The following is a 19,633-nucleotide window of genomic DNA, read 5'->3' on the forward strand; positions in this document are numbered from 1 at the left end:
GTGAGTTTAGGGCATAGGATTTAATCCTTTCATGTCCATGTAGTCCCAAGAAAATTTAATTTGATTCTCCAGTAGTAACTACAACATAGCTTCTTGTTGGGATTGTGATAAAGCATTTTTTACATTCAATTCCTTGCCTAGACTAGTTTCTATCTTAATAACCTTATTTACCATGAATAATTGGGCAAAAAGAGAGAAATCCATCTCATGAGGCAATAATTAATGGAGAAATTGTAAAGCTTCTAAATGATGTAGTGAATTAAAATATGGTACAATGGTTTCTAAGATGCATTCAACTCAAGGATACATTGGAGATTCCACTCCATATTCATTCATAATAATGGATGAAATTATTTCATCTTCTTCTCAAGAACCTATGAATAATTCTCTACCTATCATCATCAACTGATGAATGGAATTGGCTTCTGGATCATCATCACCCAAGTTTGGCTAGATTACTTGGTCATCTAGTAACAATGGTTGTGCAAGGAAGTATAAAGTTAGATTCTTGGTATGAACACCATTGGATATTATGATCTTCCCAAATTAGCAAGTTATATAAGCATCTGTTATTGCTAACCATGGTCACCCTAAGATTAAAAGATATCCTCCCATAGTAGCCTTTGGGGATAGAACAACAAAATCAACTAGATATTCCCAAGAATTTAGGGTGACTATAACATCTTCTATCATCCCATTTGGTTTAATGGTTGAGCTATCAACAAGTTGAAGGATGGTGGGTTTCTCTTTGAGGCCAACAATATGTAATAGAGACAATACCTTCCTTTTCATGACATTAATATATGCTCCTAGGTCAACCAAAGAATTTTGAACTTGGATCCCATGAATAGAAACTGTAACTATAGGACTCCTCGGGTTAGAGTATTTTGGTATAGTTAGTTGCTCCAGCATTAAGTCAAACAATTATCCTAGGACATGAATGGGTTTTGGATATTTCTTCTTCCTTTCTAGTTGTTTACTGCATGCTTCCTTAATAGCTTTAGTATAGGCAGGGACTTCCTTAATAGCAGCCAGCAATGATATTTTTACTGTAATCTATTTCAGCTGATTAAGAAAATCAATGACTATATGATTCTCTATGGGTTGGCCTTGTTCTATCAACCTATGGAGAAATATAGGTTCTTTGGCTACAAGAGAGGTATTCTAATTTGACTCATCTATATTCTTAGTTGGAGGATCTTCAACTTTAGTTATTATAGGTTTTTTGGGGTGCAGGAAGAGTGGTGCCTAACCTTAAGTGAATATCATTCAATGAGATGGTATAGCTTTGTTGCTAAGCTTGCAGTTTAGTATTTTTAAGATTAGGGTTAGGTTGAGTTAGTAGATTGGTTTACTTAGAAGGAGTATTAGTGACCATAGGAGGAGGCATTAGAGTTTGTTGCTGAATTGGTGGCAATAGGGTTGGCTGACTAGATTGGGTACTCCATTTTTGAGGTTGCTGCCAACTCTCTTGGGGTTGCTACTAACTATGATTTCTACTAAAACTAATATTTTAGATTTTTTTCCATTGATTATTATTATTATAACTTTGAAGAGGATCATGTGGTATACCTTTTCTTTGAGCCCATGGCCTTCTTTTAGTGACATAAAGTGCCTCTGCATTTTCATCAATGGCTTTGAACTCAGTTGGAACTGGTTGTGTCTCCATACTTGCAATAGATTTACAACTACACTATTTTTTCTTTTCTCTACAATGTGGAAAATATTTAGCCAACATGACATCAACTTCATCTTTCTTTCTTCGGGCTTGCATGGTGTCCAATTGAGTGGCTACATCATTAATAATGTCTTGCTTGAAGTCTAATAGCAAATTAGACAATTCCATCTTGGATACTCCTAAACTACCATTAGACTTATGTGGTAGATCTCTAAGTCCCCTAACTTTCTTCACAATGACTCTGGAATAATTTAGGCATATACTCTAAATCTTAGCCCAAGTCTTTTGAGTAATATCCCCTCCTACCATAAGGTCTAGAGCTTTAATGCTTGCTTCATTTACACCTCTTAGAAAAAGATGTTTCTTTGACTCCTCATTAAATTGATGCTATGTGTTACACTATAGGTTGAACATGAACCAAGAAACATAATCTTCCAAGGTTTCATCATCCTTTTGGGACATTTTGAAAATGTCATCCCCTTTTAAATCTTGACACTTGTAGTATTCATTATACTTTATGAGAAACAAATTGCTCATTGCAGGCCAATCTACCACAACATTGGTACCCAACCCCATGAACTATCTCTCAGATCAGCTTCTTTGAGGGTAGATGGAAACAACTTCAATTTTTGGGCATTAGTTGTATGGTCATAACTACTACATATTATGTCAAACTCAAAGAGAAAGGTTTTAGAGTCTTCAGTGCTCAAGCCATAAAACTTGGGAACTACAACATCAGGTATGTTTTTCAAATTTTGGTTACTTTTTTGAGGAGGGATAGGAAAATGAAACATTGGTTGAGGCCAAGCCATTCTTGGAGGGGGTACTATTAGTGGTTCTTGATATATGACAAGAGAAAGTGGACTATCTTGGCATTCAAATTCAAAAAAGAGATCATTCAGATGTAAGTATTCATTAGAGGATGAGGGTATTTGTTCTTGAGCAACAATGAGTGAATTTTGAAAAATAATGCAAAATCTAATCTAACATATATAATGACTTCAAGGTTGAATTAGATTGACAACTTCCCCGAAAATGGCACCAAAAATGGCTAGTCAACAAAATACCTAAGTAACAAAGTATTGGAAATCCTTCTACATTGAATCTTTGATTAGACAGAATCATGTATTTTCCTAAGAATAACATGTTGACTTCATTTTATTTGTCAACCCAGGAGTGTAATCTTGAGAGGGTGACTGAATAGTATATACTTTGAATCCTCTTTAAGTCATTACAACTAAAATAGGAAAGAAATTCTAAAGGAAACTAAGCTAGGAACTAAAATGATATTTTTCTTAAAGCTTGGAGTAATGCTACAAATATTAAATCTATTTAGGCACCTATGCTACAAGAATAGTTCAATGATTTTTTTATCAATGGCTACATGAACAAAAAAAGTCTACTTTGCAAAGAAATAGACAAGGAAATAAAATCTATTCTAAAAAAGCAATTCACTCACCAAGTGGGTGCCCTTGGATGAGTGAATAGAAAAATGATCAAGTCTAAGGGTGGAAACTTGAACTCTGTATTCTATTCATTCATAATAAGAGATTACATCTAAAAACTAGATTACATAGTGCTAAATAGAACAATCTATTCTATCTTCCCTTCGATCAAAACCAGGAAAAATCTCCTTTCAAGGTTACAATAGAAATTATTTAAAGGAAAGCTACAAAAAATTCCTACTCCTATGATCACTCCATCAATGAGGATCAATTATAGATCATAAAGCTTACAACAAAAACACCATTAACTATGTTTTAACTCCTCCAAGAATATGATAGGTTGATGAAGCTATATTCATGCACTTCCATAACAAAAATCACACAATAATCTACTGGCGTGGTGATTCATCAATCATCTAGTTGAATTTGACTTAGCATTGAAAGGTTGACTTGAATATGCATGGTAAACACCTACAAAACATTAAATGCAAGAAATTCTACATACATATATATTCATTTCATCATCAATGCTAGAAGAGGTATGATGTTCAAATTATCACTCTTGAAAATCCTATGACTGTAGGAAGAACCTACCCAAACATAGATTCAAGAAAACACAACATATCTAAACAAACTATACTTCAATCTTCACGTATTAACATATAGATGCTCAAGATAAAAGTTCCTCAAAATAATGGCCTTTTAGATGCTCATCAGTCATCTTCAATTCCATCTACCATTATATTCACCTTATACATTTTAACTTGATCAATTGTCAATTTGTTGAAGGCTAGATCATGGCTCTTGAACTCATATTTTCAATTGGCCCAATAATCTTCAATTGTGGTGATATGCTTTATCATGCTTTTGATTTGCATAACATCTCTGGCAAAACCATTTTGGTCAAACATAGGCCTCAAGACTTCATACATGTCTAGCTTATATTTATTCTCAAACACCTTCATCGTGTTCTTTGCATCAAATTGCATTTCACAAGTAAAGACCCCAACCTTCATAGGGAATTTGTATCATTTCTTCTTTAGAATTATGCTCAGAATGTCCACTTGTAGAGCTTGTCATATAATCTTGATCAATATTATCATGTCACTTGGATACCTTGGTAGCTTCAAGGGAAACCCATAAAATGTTGCAATATGCAAATAAGAAAATGATGAGAACTGAATAAAGTAACATCCAAACTAACTAATGGTGGCCATGTCTTTGGGGCTAGATCATCTATCTAGGAACCCTTGTAGTTCCTTGCAAATCCTTTTGGTAAATGCATCATTCACCTTAACATAATTTGTATAACTATTTTGTAATTGGGGACATGGGTAAAACTCATAAAACTTAACAAGAGGGAAATGGGTAATTGCAATGAAGCCAACATGTAAATCAAGAAGGAAGACATGTAGTATGTATTGTAACACTTGGTGTACTAAAGAGTGTGGGATAGAATCTCACTTACCTCTTCTGTCTAATCAATATATTGGGTGTCTAAGTATATAACCTAAACTAGAAAAAAGTATTTCTTAATGAAGTTTAAGGCTTCTACCTCACCTTTAACCTCTATAGCAGGACCAAAATGTCAATTAATTATGGCTTGAGATTGGTTCTAATCAAAGTTTAAATTTTTTTCTCTTATCACTCCATGGTTCTTGAAACTAATTTCTCATGATCTCCTTCCTCCAGATCATCTTCTTCTCCAAGAATTCTAAGATGACTCCTCTAAAGGTTAAGTTAGAGAACTCCTCTTGTTCTAACACATGAAGGTAGTTTACAACTATTTTCCTATCAATTGAAATTAATGTTGTAATCATTAGGTAGAAAAATTTACCTAGTTTCTGGTTTGTAGTGATGAAGTATTCATAAATAAGCCCCGGGGCTTGGACTGCAATCAAAAAACTAGTGGCCTCAACTAAACCACATCCTTGAAGGTTCTTCATGATAGGGTGAATTCATTTGGATTTGAATCTCCTTTGGAAATCTACCATGTCATAAAAGCAAACAGAGGTGTCTATGAAATTTTATAGTTTGGACTTGATTCCAATCAAACCATTAAAACATGTGAACTTGGTTGCCATAAGCTTAGTAACTAAGATTTTGACTTGAAAAATTGAATAAAATAGAAAAAGAAATAGTTGCAAGATTTCAAAAAGCTATGTGTACTGATAGGATGAGGGATTAAAGAAATGATGTAACTCTTTCAACTATTTGTGTTTTAAGGACATACAGATGGAATTTAAGGACATACCCATTGGATAGTAAATGCAAAATCTCAACAAACATTGAGGGGTCTTTTCACTATTTTTTTGAGCTCAATGGTAACTTTCTATAAGCTTATTACTTACTTTTCTATTTTCCTTTAAAATATTTGGAAAGTTTCCATTGGGGTACTTCATTGATGAAAATCTACCACATGAGATTTTGACTATCTTATCTTTCCATAATGGTTCGATCTGTTTCAATTATTGGAAATATAAGATAGACTTATTCTTAATTCACCAATTAATCCTTCATATGTATTATGATCTAATTGCATGCATGAAAAACTAAAAGCATTAAAACATTCATAACACTTTAACACAAGATATGGTGACCCAGAAACTATCCAAATAGAAAATAAAACTAGGGTGGGGATGATAACCACAAGCTTTAGTACTATAGTATAAAGTTGGCCAATTAAGGCTTACAATGATCACTTCTAATGATCTATCCCATTAGGAGCAATAAGGTCTACTAGGTCCACCTTGTAAAAGGATTTAGAAAACATACAATGAATTATGCACTCAGTAAAGAGATTTACAAAAGACTGTTAAGTCTACCTTGTGAAAGGATTTAACTATTCCACCTGTTAGGATGAACTAGTGGCTAATCTCTTGATCTAGAACTTTGATTTTCTAGTTGAGATTCCTTTGGAGTGTAATGATCACTTGTTGTGATAGATAAATCTTTGTTGCTACTTATACTACTTGTAGCCTTCTTACATCACACTTCTGCTCTTACACATATCTTTCCATATTTATATCATACTTATATATATTTTGGATGTGATACAATACATTACATATATACCAATCCAAATCATAAATCATCAAAGTTGGCTAAAATAAAAGTTTCACCAAAATATACAAAGTCAGCCCAATTGATGGAACTCAAGTTCTAAAGACTAACTTAATGAGGTTCTGATACTTGGCAACCATTTTTGACACTTGACATCGTCATGCTCTTGGTAGACATAGAAGCTTGGTTCATACTAATCACTTCCATGTAGTATGAACTCTAGTGACTCAGTGAACACAAAAAAACTCAACATATAAAGTGAATCACTTGGTTGAAATAGCATATCTTGGTCAACACTATCACTGTGAGCTAGTATAAACTAAATCATTTGGTTGACACATCTTGGCTCATTCAATAGTAGATTCACATTACTAATACTGTGAACTTGGTAAACATTGGAGAACTCAGTTTGCACTATGCAACTTGGTAAAAAATATGGAGTTTGGTTTACAATGATAATTATCAACTTAGTAGATATTGCTCAGTACAAACTAAATACTATTTTTAGAACTCAAAAGATCTTGAATTACTTGGTTAATACTATAAACTACAAGATAAGCTTGATAGCTACTAACCACTTGATTAATTATATGTCACTAATAAAAAAACTTTACCACAATGTCAACACTAATATCATTCTGACATACTCTAAATCTAATGTGGCAAAAAAATTCATTTATTAGCTCAATCTCTCTTTTATAAGTGTAAAATTGCCTACATAGGTTGGGAACCCGTCAAGGAGAAGGAAATTTATATTTTTCCACTAACACTTCCCCATGGGTTGAATCTTCAACAACTGCAATTTTGGTTGTTAAGAATGCTTGACTAAAGTGTGTGGATCTATTTGGGTAACATTTAACATGTTTTTTCTCACCTTTAGCTTCTTTTTAGAAACCATCTCCATGGGTCAGAAACTCACTGTGGAGAAAATGTTTTTAGGTTTTCCATCGAGTTTTAATGTTTGACTGATGAAAAATACAAATAATGTTTAGGAGATGTGTCTTGGATTTAAATGTCAATTTTCTATAGAATTTCACTTCCTTTGTGTGCTTTTAAGCCATATATGTGTCTGAGTGAACTTTTGTGGGAAATTACCTTCATGGGTTGGAAACCCGCCAAGGAGAAGTCAATTTCCAAATTTTTGCTAACGCTTGTTTATTAAGAGATGGTATGTTGAGAGCACATAGAGAATGTGTTTGAATTGTGATGAGTAAACTTTCTCTCTATTGAATTAGGTACTAACTTACCTGACCAATCATAACGTAAAAACCAATGCCCAGTCAACCATAAAGAAAGAGAAGGCAAAGAAGAAAAATTTGATAGAGATCACGTAGCCTTTAGGGATCTAGACCTAGACTCAAACAAAACATGAGGACTAGACTCACTTCATCTACTACAAAAAAATCACTTATACTAATAGGTTGAAAAAAGAGAGCAAGGAAATAGTTGGCTCTGTTTGGGGACTTGGACAATCTATGTGCAAGCAAGGAATCCAAAATCTCTAGTTTTGCAAAATTGAAAAGGTGGATACACAACAAAACTAAAGTAGGAAAAATAAAAAAGGGAACTAAAGGTAACTATAATATAATTTAGGGGCTACCTATTTTCAACTTAAAAATTGATATAGCTTCAAGTCTTGGCCATTTTAGGTTACGAACAATACTTCACCGTCTAGATATGCCAATTTCAATGAATTATTTTTGAAATTTTGATGAACGATGAATGGTCCTTTCTAGAGAGTGTCAAATTTATCATGCATGCCTTTTGGTGCACTTCTTTTATCCCACAACAGTATAGTATCTCCCACCATAAACTTATGTGGTCTGGTCTTCTTGTCAAACAAGTTCTTCACACACATTTGATGTTGTGTGATATTATCCATAATTTCTTCTCTTTCTTCTTTGAGTTTTCTCAAATATAGGGTCCTTTTCTCTATCCCATATTTGTAAATATCATCTTCAATCACTATCCTCAATCTTCTAGTGGCCAATTCCAGGGGTAGGAGAAGATTACCTTTTTCTCCATAGACTAGTTTGAAAGGGGAAATTCCAATTGCCCTCTTTAAAGTCACCCTATCTACCCAAACTACATTGTAAATATTTTTTGTTATATCTTTTGATTATCTAACACTAGTTTCTTTACAATGTTTACCAAATTCTTGTTAGTGGACTCAACTTGACCATTCCCTTGCAAAAGGTAATCAGATGAGTGACTGAATGTTATGTTGTATTCAAATAAGAACCTAGTAATTTCAACTAAAGAAAATTATGTTGCATTATCCATTACCATTTTAATGGGCACATCAAACCTAACCAATATGTTCTCTTTTATGAATTTGTACACTACTTTGGAAGTGGTTTGATTGGTCTCCTTTGCCTCTGCCCACTTCAAAAAATAATCTACCGTGGTGATGCTATAGATGTGACCAATGCTAGATGTTGGTTTAATAGGACCAATGAAATCAAGACCCCACTATTGGAAATGACCTTCAATTAAAATAGGCCTGAGATGTAATGCAGTTAACTAAGGTTTTCCCAAGAACATTTTGCATTTTTTACATTTTGACACCCATTAGTAGGCATGTTTAAAAATTCTAGGCCAATAATAACATTACCACAATATCTTAAAAGTAGTGACCGAGGATGAGAAATGTCTGCTGCATGCTTCATTGTAAAATATTTTCAACAATCTCTCTCATTGTTTATCTATGTATTTGAGGAAAGTTCCGTCTATGGATCTTTTGAAAAGTTTATCATCCCAAATCACATACTTAGTAGCTTTTAATTTGAGATCCCTTCTTTGTTTTTTTGTCAATCCTTTAGGACATTCACCATATGTCAAGAGGTATGTAATATTTTTGAACCAAGGATCCTGTAGACTCATTGCGAAAATTAGTTGCTTTTCATCTGATTCTTTAGCATTTCCATTTTTTGCTATAGCTTTGCATAAGGCATTATCTCTTAGTAGCTTTCTAGCCTTAATTTCAATATTATATTCTTTTGTTTTAGCTAACCACATTCCTTTGGTATTCCACCCTACATCTTGTTGAGTCAACCCACTCTTTACTACCATGCAAGGTACATGAACCATAGAATGAGAGTGTAGAATATTGAATCTAAAATTTTCAAAGCTTTAACTATGATGAAGGCATTTTTTTCAATCGTAGATTATTTCAACTCATGACTCTTTTGGGGTATACTCATGAAGGCAATAGGGGCTTGCACTCCTTCTTTGTTATCTTGCATGAGAATTGTTGACAAGGTATGCTCAGTGGCATAACAATATATTATGAATTATTTCTTATAATCCAGGTGGGATAAAATAGGAGTGTTAGTTATAGGTTCTTTAATGTCTTTAAAAGCCTTTTTTGGGAATCACTCCACTTGAAAGTTGGATTTCATTTCATCATATCTATGATGCATTTCGTGACTTCAGAAAAGTATAGAACAAATCTCCTAAGGAATTTGACCAAAGAAGGATTTGACTCCAATCTTATTTATGGGTAGACTTAATCTTTGTATAACTTTGACTCATTCTAGATTGATCCTTATCCCTTCTTGAGACACTATTCTTAGCATTCAGAGAGATTCCATGTTCTTTGCATCTTTGTAATACTTTCCTTAAATCTCCCATGTGATCTTTCCTCTTTTTTAAAAATGTCATTAAGTCATCAAAATATATAAGGATAATATTAGCCTTTATTTATTTGAAGGAAAGTTCAATACCTCATTGAAACGTGGCATCGACATTGATGAGGCTAAAAGGCATTCTCTGATACATGAAAGTTCCCCATGGGGTGGTGAAAGAAATTTTATGTTGATCATTCTTTTCTAGCTGAACCTAGTTGTAGCCCAAGAAGCCATCAAGCATAGACATCATCTATGTGCCTACCACCCTCTATAATAGATAATCCATGTTAGGGAGTGTGTAATTGTCTTTAAATGATTCTTGATTCAAATTTCAAAAATCTAAACATATTATCTCTCCATTTTTCTACATAACCTGTACTATGTTAGCTATCTAGTTGGAATGATGAATTGGATATATGATTCATTCCTTGAGAATTTTGTCTACTTCTCTGAATATGGCATCAACGACCTTCAAATTATAGCTTCTTTGTTTATGTCTAAAAGGGGCAATGTCTAGTTTTAATGGGATTTCATGCTTTAAGTCTCCATTCACGAAACTTTTCAAGTCTTCATAACTCCATGTGAATACATCTCAATAATTTTTAAAAAAGTTTCTTAGCTTCTTTCTTTTCTTTGGGTGTGCAACATTTCCCAATATTGATCATTTTGGGACTTTGTTCACATCCATTGTTTATCCCTTCATACTCGCCACTGGTAGGCCATGTTTCCTCTTTCTTCTTCTTGATATAAGTTTCATGGTAATTAAATAATTTCTCCAATGATATGAAGTAGGGGGGAATGATATTACCTTGCAACTAGATGGTATCAAATTCCTTTTTATTCCATTTTATGTGATAATCTTCTTGACAATCATTTGAATCATATTCCTTAACACTTCTAGTGTTCTCTAGGAATAACTATAAAGCTTTGGCATCTTTGAATACTTGTCAAGCTTCTATGTTGTTAGGCATAGAAGGTTTGTATACAATTTCAAATTGATACTTCTTATCTTTGAAATTTGGGTGAGGTAGAAGTAGGGAGGTATAGACTGCATATGAATCTTCTTTGGAATCCATTTCTTTTGGTACTGATTTGATGGAGAATGTGTCTAGCTCTTCAATCTCATCTAATACTCTATTACTATAGTATTTGAACTTATGGTTTTTTACATAGTACTGTCCTTTGATTTTCCGCACAATGAGTCCTACATCACCCCAGGCCTTCAATATTTTTATTCCTTTGTCTTTTGTAGCTATTATCCCCAGTAACAAGGCCTCATATTCTGTCATGTTGTTTGTGTTTCCAAATCCTAAATCGAATTCCATGGGTTGCGGCTCTCCCTTAGGTGATATTAATACTACCCCTGCACTAGAACTAGATGAGGAACAACTTTTATCAAATTACAGTGTGCATATTGATGGTAATTCTTCTTCTTCAATAAGAATTTGATCTCTCGACTCTTTGACATATTAGACTTTTGAGACCTATTTAGTGAACAACATATAATTACCAAATTCTAATTCTTGGTAGAGGATTTGAGCTTTGGGATCATCTGACTTTAGAAATGTAAACTTGGCTTTCTCTTTACGCTCTAACATTACCTTCTTGCTCCCTATACGTATGATCCCCTATAACCAATCTAGCTTTATTTCTCCTCCTACATTTCTATAGAAACTTGTACATAGAAGAAAACCATAGCTGGCCAAAATATCTACAACTAGGATAGTCACCTGTAATTTTTTTTTGGGTGAGAGGCTAGTCCTATTTGAGCATCTTTGATTTTCCCAAAAAGTAATACTTGTTTGGCATCCATATAATAACAACTACCATGAACTTTGGTAAGAGTGTGGTCTAGAGCTTTAGCTACAAGGTAAGGCATCATGTTGTCTGAGGCACCTGAATTAATTATATAGCTACTTAGTTTGCACCCATTAATGTATAATGATACATAAAATGGGTCATGTTTTTGAATGAGGAAGGTTGCCAAAACTATAGATTCATCCTAGTCAAAAAGATTAGATGTTAAGGATTCATCTTCTTCTTTAGTGATGATATTATGATTTAGGTTTATATCATCTCCTTTGGAATAATCTACCAATCTTTTTAATTCCAAGGGATGAGATTTTAAGTAGTCTATAGGAGAGATTTGAATCCTAGAATCTTTACAAAATTGAATGAAATCAAAAGAGACTTTTTCCTTACCCAACTAAGAACTTTTGGCTCCTTGATCCACATTACCAGTGCCTAAAGTAGAAGCCTCATTACCACCTAGAGGATGACTATAAATCTAATTCTTATTTTTTTAGCTTCTGGTCAACATCATATACGAGGTCCCATCAATAGTAGCATAGCATTCACGGGGTCCTTCTGAATTTGATTCATACTCAAAAACTAAAATTTCAGAGTCTCCATTCGAGGATCAAAATTTGTAGCATTCAAATTATTAGTGGATAGTAACTGCACCATATGGGTTGCCTCAGGACAAATTTCATTATCATGATCTATGGTTAGATGAAAGACATACATATTTTCCTTTTTAGGTGTGGCTTCAATAGCAAGTCTTTGTGGTGGACTAGTAAGTTGTAGGGTGTTCCCATTAATATTTATCCCAGGTTGATTTTGGAAATTTCATTGGTAGTATTATTGAATCTGGGGAGTTGCCTCTTCACAGTGACTAGTTCATTTGATAATTTTTGCAACATCTCATCAGATGAAGTGGTGTTACTAGTACTTGCTTTGTTCTAAAACTCTTGTTTCCACTTTTTGGTGGAGATCAAGTCATCTTCTAATTCAATTAACTTTCTTCTAGGAAGCTGCCATGTCTGTGGGTTGGGATCTCCTCAAATTGTAGTTAATATTAGGTGGCATCACACTTATAAAGATTTATTTTAAATTACCTACAGTAGGTCTATCAACAATAGGGATTCTATTAGCGATCTTATTGAAATTAGCAACAAAATCCCTCATACTTTAAACAACCTATTTTTTGATAGATGTGAACTAGGCTAGCAATCTGATGCACTTTCTATTAGAGTTTCCATAATGATCTCACAGCCATATCTTGGTGCACTACTCCTAAGATATGAGTTTCTACAAAGAAGGCCTTGATGTGTTCATCAGTAGTAATTTTCCCATCACCTAAAAACTTAGGATAGATCTTTCTTAATCTAGATGAAAGTGGATTATATGTCATGAATTCTAGTGGATCAATCGTTGTAGCCTAGGGAGCTGCCATAATTTTCATAGCAAGGTATCATGGAAAATTGACAACTGGAGGAGAAACTACTTTGTGTAAAGCCAAAACCTGACAAGAAGTTTGCACCAAATTTTTACTTCTAGGATGTAAAGATGGCCTTCTACTCTTCTTATCACCCTTTCATCAAGGTGTTTCTAGGATGGGAAAACAAAGTTCTACAAGTCTTTCAAAAATAGGGTCCCGCCCACCTTGATCTTTGGTGCTTCTAAGGAATCTTCCTTGTTCCAAGGTTCCTATTTACTCTACTCCCATTATTTTTTATGCTATTCGAAGCTCTCTCCTCTGAATAGCTCTGTCTTTCACTTTAGCTCTAGATTCTTCTTCTTCTAGTACTTGGCTAGCATTTATGTAGTGTTCTAGATTCCTCCTATATCTCTAGACAAATCTATTTAGGGATGAAATGATATCTTTTTGGTCATCCTAAAATCTAAGTTTGGGTCTTCTTGGTAAACAGATTGTTCTTCTTTAATTAATTCTTTGAATGCCCAATATTTTTGAACAATAACTAATTAGAATAGTTGGGAAATCATAGTTAAACAACTAATTTCCCTCTAAATTTTATAGGTGCAACTTCCTTATAGTTACAATTTGCAATGAATATGTTTGTTCCTAATTCTAAATGGGTCTTCTTCTTCACTAGAGAACAAGAGAGTTAAACCAAGTTAGGCCTAAATAGGATCTAACTTAGGCAAGGATTCAAGTCTTAATACTAATGAAATTTGTGAACTCATACATCTTATGAACCCGCAGAATTTGACGATATAATAATGAAATCTAGCTATGAATTAGCTAGTTAACAAAATGTTTCTAACTCTAGCATGCAAGAGACTAACTTAAGGAATAGGGTGTGACATAATCTCTTTTAACCTTGAATAACACTAATATTATATTCAGTTTGTTGCATTGAATAGAGAAATTAAACTCTGTTTATTCCATGACTCAATTCAACTAAAAGAGATATCTTAAACTATCATAAGCAATGGAACAATAAATAATTGATATAAAACACATTCAACTTGTCTTTGCAACATGAAGTACTTCACACCAAAAGTTAATTGACCTTTCATTAATCTTTCAATTAGGTGTATATAGGATTCCAAGATGACAATTACAAAAAGGAACTAAATCGGTCCATCTCCTCAAAAATAAGAAATGAGAAGGAGCCAATTATTAGTTACAATTTCTCATCAAAATACAAAAGGGCAAGAGAGCTATCACTTTACCTTCTTTCACTTTTCAAACTTCACCTTATAGGCCTTGGTAGCGACAATGATTTGAATAAGATCTTTGTGTCAGTGAACATGAATGTTGGTATTTCTCAAGAGCCACTTGGAGTGTTCTCGAGCTAGGTTTTAAATAGAATTCAATCATTCTTGTGTTTCCTCCATCACCAAATGTATACACCCACTGAGTCATTGGAGATCCAACACTCTATTCTAATTATTATTATATTTCTCTATTAGATTATCTATATAAGTAGAGAAATTATTTTTCATTAAAATAACTCCCACCACTCCTTTTCCTTGTCTACTAGTTTGAGAGTTAGTGTATAGGCCTTTTAGCAATTTATAATTCCTATCATGTTCCTCTTTCACTTTTCTCTTTGTTTCTTTTAATCCTTCTTCTACCACTGAAATCATTTTAGTTTTGAATTGCAAACTCTATTGCCATTCAAGAGGGGCTAATCTCCCTCTAGTAGAATCTTTGCTTCCACTACTTCTTGAGTCTTTATTTGGATGACCATTTTCAAGATGGAGATGCAATCTTCACTCTTTGTCTTTTTTATTGACAGAGTAGCCCAGTTAGCCAAGATATTATCCTTTTTTGTTTCAAGCCTCAACACTTCGTTATTGAGTTTCTCTATGATTACAAGTAATTTAGACTTGAATTTTCCACTCCACTCCCTATCAATTTTTCCAAAGTTTTTGTCTTCTTCTAGCTAGGAGATGATAGCCTCAATATCTATCACCATAGGGTCACTAGTAGGTGATGCTCCTAAAATACTTGCTTGTAGGGTAATTAGTTGCCTGATGAAGAAATTAAGTTCATGGATCTCCATCTTCATTATTCCTTTGGTCAGTTTGAGACCTTTGAGTTGTCCCTCTATCACTTCATTTGTTGATTTCCATAATCCCACTTTGGTGTCATGCCTAACTTCTTTGAGGTCTAGAGACTGTAATGCAAAGTCATCTATAGTTAGTTCTTCAATACTCCCCTCCTTGGTGGGCTTAGCAATATCAACAGTTAAGTGTCATTTATTAGGATCTTGGTTGAGAATCAATAGAGTCTTCTACTCCTTAACTTTACTCAATTCCAACCTAAAGTAGATAGGTAGAGATCAAGTCTTTTTTTTTGGGGCTCCCTCCTCTTTGTTTTCCCTCTTTTTTTCTAAGGTATCCTCGAGCTATGACTCAGTGCCAATTACCTTAGATTTCATCCCTAATGTATCTATACTGAAAATTTTCCTCTTAATAGGATTTAATGTCTTTGAAATTGAAGAGAAATGATTCATTATATCCAAGGAAATGAGTTTTGAAACTTAGACACTTTCTTCGATTGAAATGCTTTCTCCACTCCAAATGTTTCTTTTTCTACTTCCTCTAACTTCGTAGATTCACTTTCACTACTTACTCCATCTCCAACATCAACCACTTGTATTTGGGGGCTACTTGCTAGGAATAATGTGGCACTTATGCATGGAATTGGGTTGTTATGAGATGAGAGAGCCATCATGACTATATCATCCTTTAATTCTTCCACCTTCTTTTTAGACTTTATCTCTACACTAATCACTAGCACTGAACCATCCTAACAAGTTTTATCAAGTGGTATGTTCTTGTCAAGAGGTTTATCACCTCCTCTAGCTAGTTGATGAGTCCTTGAGTGAGAGGTAGGATTGTGCTTGAAGCACCACTTTGAGAAGATGAAGTTGTTGTTATATTTGGGGAGGACTGCGCAGGCGTGTATTTTATACTGCTTCAATGTGTCATGGTCCACTCAACCCACTTCCCAATTCTCATGTAGATTATGACCATCATCATATCTAGATCCTGCACAACATCTTCAAAAGTTTATAAACTTAAGGGAGAGTTTTTTAGCTCGGTCAAATAAGTATTTCTATACATATTCTAATTGTCATCTCCAATTCCAGTTGAACTATATTTAGCCTATGCATTTTCACTTGATCAACTATCAACTTGGCGAAGGCTCATTCATAGCTCTCAAACTCATCTTTACAATCAGTCCAATATTCTTCGAGTGTAGTGATATGCTTTATCATGCTACTAATTTGAAAAACATCTCCAGCATACCCATTTGGATCAAACATAGGCCTTAGGACTTCATACATGTCTAGCTTATATTTCTTCTCAAAAACCTTCATCATGTTCTTGGCATTAGATTGGGTGTTGCAACTGAAGGTCCCAACCTTTATAGGGCATTTTTATCCTTTCTTCTTTAGGCTTTCTCTTAGAATGTTCACTTGTAGAACTTGTTGTATAATCTTGATCATTACGATCATGTCACTTGGATAGCTTGGTAGCTTCAAGGGAAACCCATCAAATGTTGCAAGATGAAAATAAGAAAATGATGAGAAATAAATAAAATAACATCCAAACTGACCAAATTCAACCATGGGGGATGAATCTTCTCTTTGGGAATCCTTCTAGTTCCTTGCAAATTCTTATGGTAAACGAATCATTCACCTTAACATAATCCACATAACTATTGTGTAATTGGAGATATGGGTAAAACTCATAAGGCTTAACATCATCAAGGAAATTCTCTAATCTTGGAAGGTTTGGTCAAAATTTCAATGAATCCAACATGTAAATCAAGAAGGAAGACATGTAGAATGTATTGTAACACTTGGCCACCTAGAGAGCATGGGACAAAATCTCACTTACCTCTTGTGCCCAATCAATATATTGGGTGCATGACCATATAACCTAAAGGAGAAAGAAGTATTGCTCAATGAAATTTAAGGCTTCTACCTTGTCTTGCAACCTATGTAGAAGGACCAAAATGTCAATTTTTTCTATCTTAAAATTGGTTCCAAACAAATTTTTAGGGATTTTTCTCTTATCACTCTGTGGTTTCTACAACCAAGTTCTCATGGTCTCCTTCCTCTAGATCATCTTATTCACCAAGAATTCTAAGATGACTCCTCCATAGGTTAAGTCAGAGAATTCCTCCTACTTTAGCACATGAAGGTAATTTACCACTATTTGCCTTTTGACTGAAATTAATATTGTATCATCAGGCAGAACAATTTTCTTGGTTTTCATATTGTAGTGATGAATGCATTCATAAATAAGCTAGAAGGCTTGGATTGCAACTGGAAAACTAGTAGCCTCAACTAAACCACATCCTTTAGGCTTCTCTGTGATAAGATGAATTCATTCAAATTTGACCCTCCTTTGGAAATCTATCATGTCATAGAATGAGAGAGAGGTTTCTATGAAATTCTATAGTTGGGACTTGATTCTAGTCAAACCATCAAAACCCATGATCTTGGTTGCCATAAGCTTACTAAATAAGATTTTTAATCAAAAAGATGAATAAAATGATAAATTTAATAGTCATAGGCTTTCAAAAAGTTATGCATATTTATAGAATGAGGGATTAAAGAAATGAGGTAACTCTTTCAACTTCTTATGTATTTTTATATGAGAGTCTTGATTCATTCTTTATTCTTTAGAATTTGCACCACACTAATGGAATTTAAGGAAATACCTATTGGATAGTAAATGCAAAATCCCAATGGACATTCAGGGGTCTTTTCACTACTTAGTTGAGCTTAATAGTATCTTTCTATAAGATTATTACTATCTTTTCCATTTTCCTTTAAGTTTCAGAAAGTTGCTATTAGGGTACTCCATTGATGAAAATCTACCTCATAAGTTTTTGACTATATCTTCTTTCCATAATGGTTTGATCCATTCTAATATCATTTTGACATACCCTAAATCCAGTGTGGGGAACAAATTCACTTGTTAGCTCGATCTCTCTTGTATAACTGGAAAATTGCCTACATGGATTGGGAACCCTCCAAGGAGAAGACAATTTCTATTTTTCCACTAACACTTTCTCATGGGTTGAATATTCAACAAATTCATTTATAGCTATTAAGGATGCTTGATTAAAGTATATGGATCTATTTGGGTAGCATTTAATGTGTTGTTTCTCACCTTTAGCTGCTTTGTGGAGAACCATCTCCATGGGTTGGAAACCCACTTGGAGAAGACATTTCTATATTTTCCACTAACGATTAATGTTTGAGTGATGGTGAATCCAAATAATGTTTAGTAGATTAGTCTTTGATTTAAACATTAGCTTTCTATAGAATTTTGCATCCTTTGCATGCTTTTAAGCTATATATGTCTCCAAGTGATATTTTGCAGGAAATCACCTTCCTGGGCTAGAAACCCACCATGGAGAAGTCAATATCCAAATTTTTCTAATGGTTGTTTATTAAGAGATGGCATGCCAAGAGCACATAGAGAATTTTTTTGATTTGCAATGAGTAGATTTGATCTCTATCAAATTAGGTACTAACTTACTCGACCAATCACAAGGTAAAAACCAATGGGCACCTGGCAATAAATAAAGAGAAGGCAAAGAAAGAAAATTTGATATACATGACCTAGCCTTTAGGGATCTAGACCTAGAATCAATCAAAACATGAGGACTAGACTCACTTCATTTACTACGCAAAACTCACTTCTACCGATAGATTGGGAAAAAAAAGTGGGGCAACACAAGGTAAAGATTTGATTCTTCCCCAAAGTATGACAAGGTATGGGATAAAGGTAAGAAATGATTAAATGTCAAATATTATGATTTTAAAATGATTATTTGATTAATTAATTATTCCCTTTTTGAAAGTAAATGGAAAAAGTAAAATATTTTTACAAAAAGGATGTGGAGAGGGAGTGGAACACTCAACCTCTCGACCCTATCCTCATTCCTATCCTAACTACCCATTCTACCCTAACCAATTGTTCTATTATTCCTTGAGAATATTTGTTAGAAAGGAAAAATATATCTACAATATTTTTGTTTTACAAGTAAATAAAAGAGATAATTAATTTTTCTTATGGGTTATTTGAGATAGTGAAAATCTTTTATATTTGTTCTTTTAAAGAAAATTAAGTTTACCCTAAGAGTGTAAAACAATTCTAGAATGAAATTATAAGAGGATTTTTTTTTTAAATTTTTTTTATCTTATGAAGATTACTAAAAATATTTCTTGAGGTGAGTTTTATAATTTTAGTGTTACCCTTTTATATGCTTTTACTTTATAAAGATAAATCTTTAAAATAATATGTTGAATAAAGAATTGTTGATATTTATAATCCCTAAAATTTCTTAGTGATACAAATTAATTAAATGACCTTTAAATTGTTTTCATTAAGATTTTAATTTCTTTACACACACACACACACACACACACACACACATTTTATTTTAATTTTTTGCAAAAAGTTACAAGTCACTAAAATTATATTTAATAATATAAAGCTAGTTCAATGGCTCATCAAGGGAAGAACACATCAAGAAA

The sequence above is a fragment of the Cupressus sempervirens genome, chromosome 4 (assembly GCF_028749045.1).
Source record: "Cupressus sempervirens isolate cs-2001-9-10 chromosome 4, ASM2874904v1, whole genome shotgun sequence".
Lineage (NCBI taxonomy): Eukaryota > Viridiplantae > Streptophyta > Pinopsida > Cupressales > Cupressaceae > Cupressus > Cupressus sempervirens.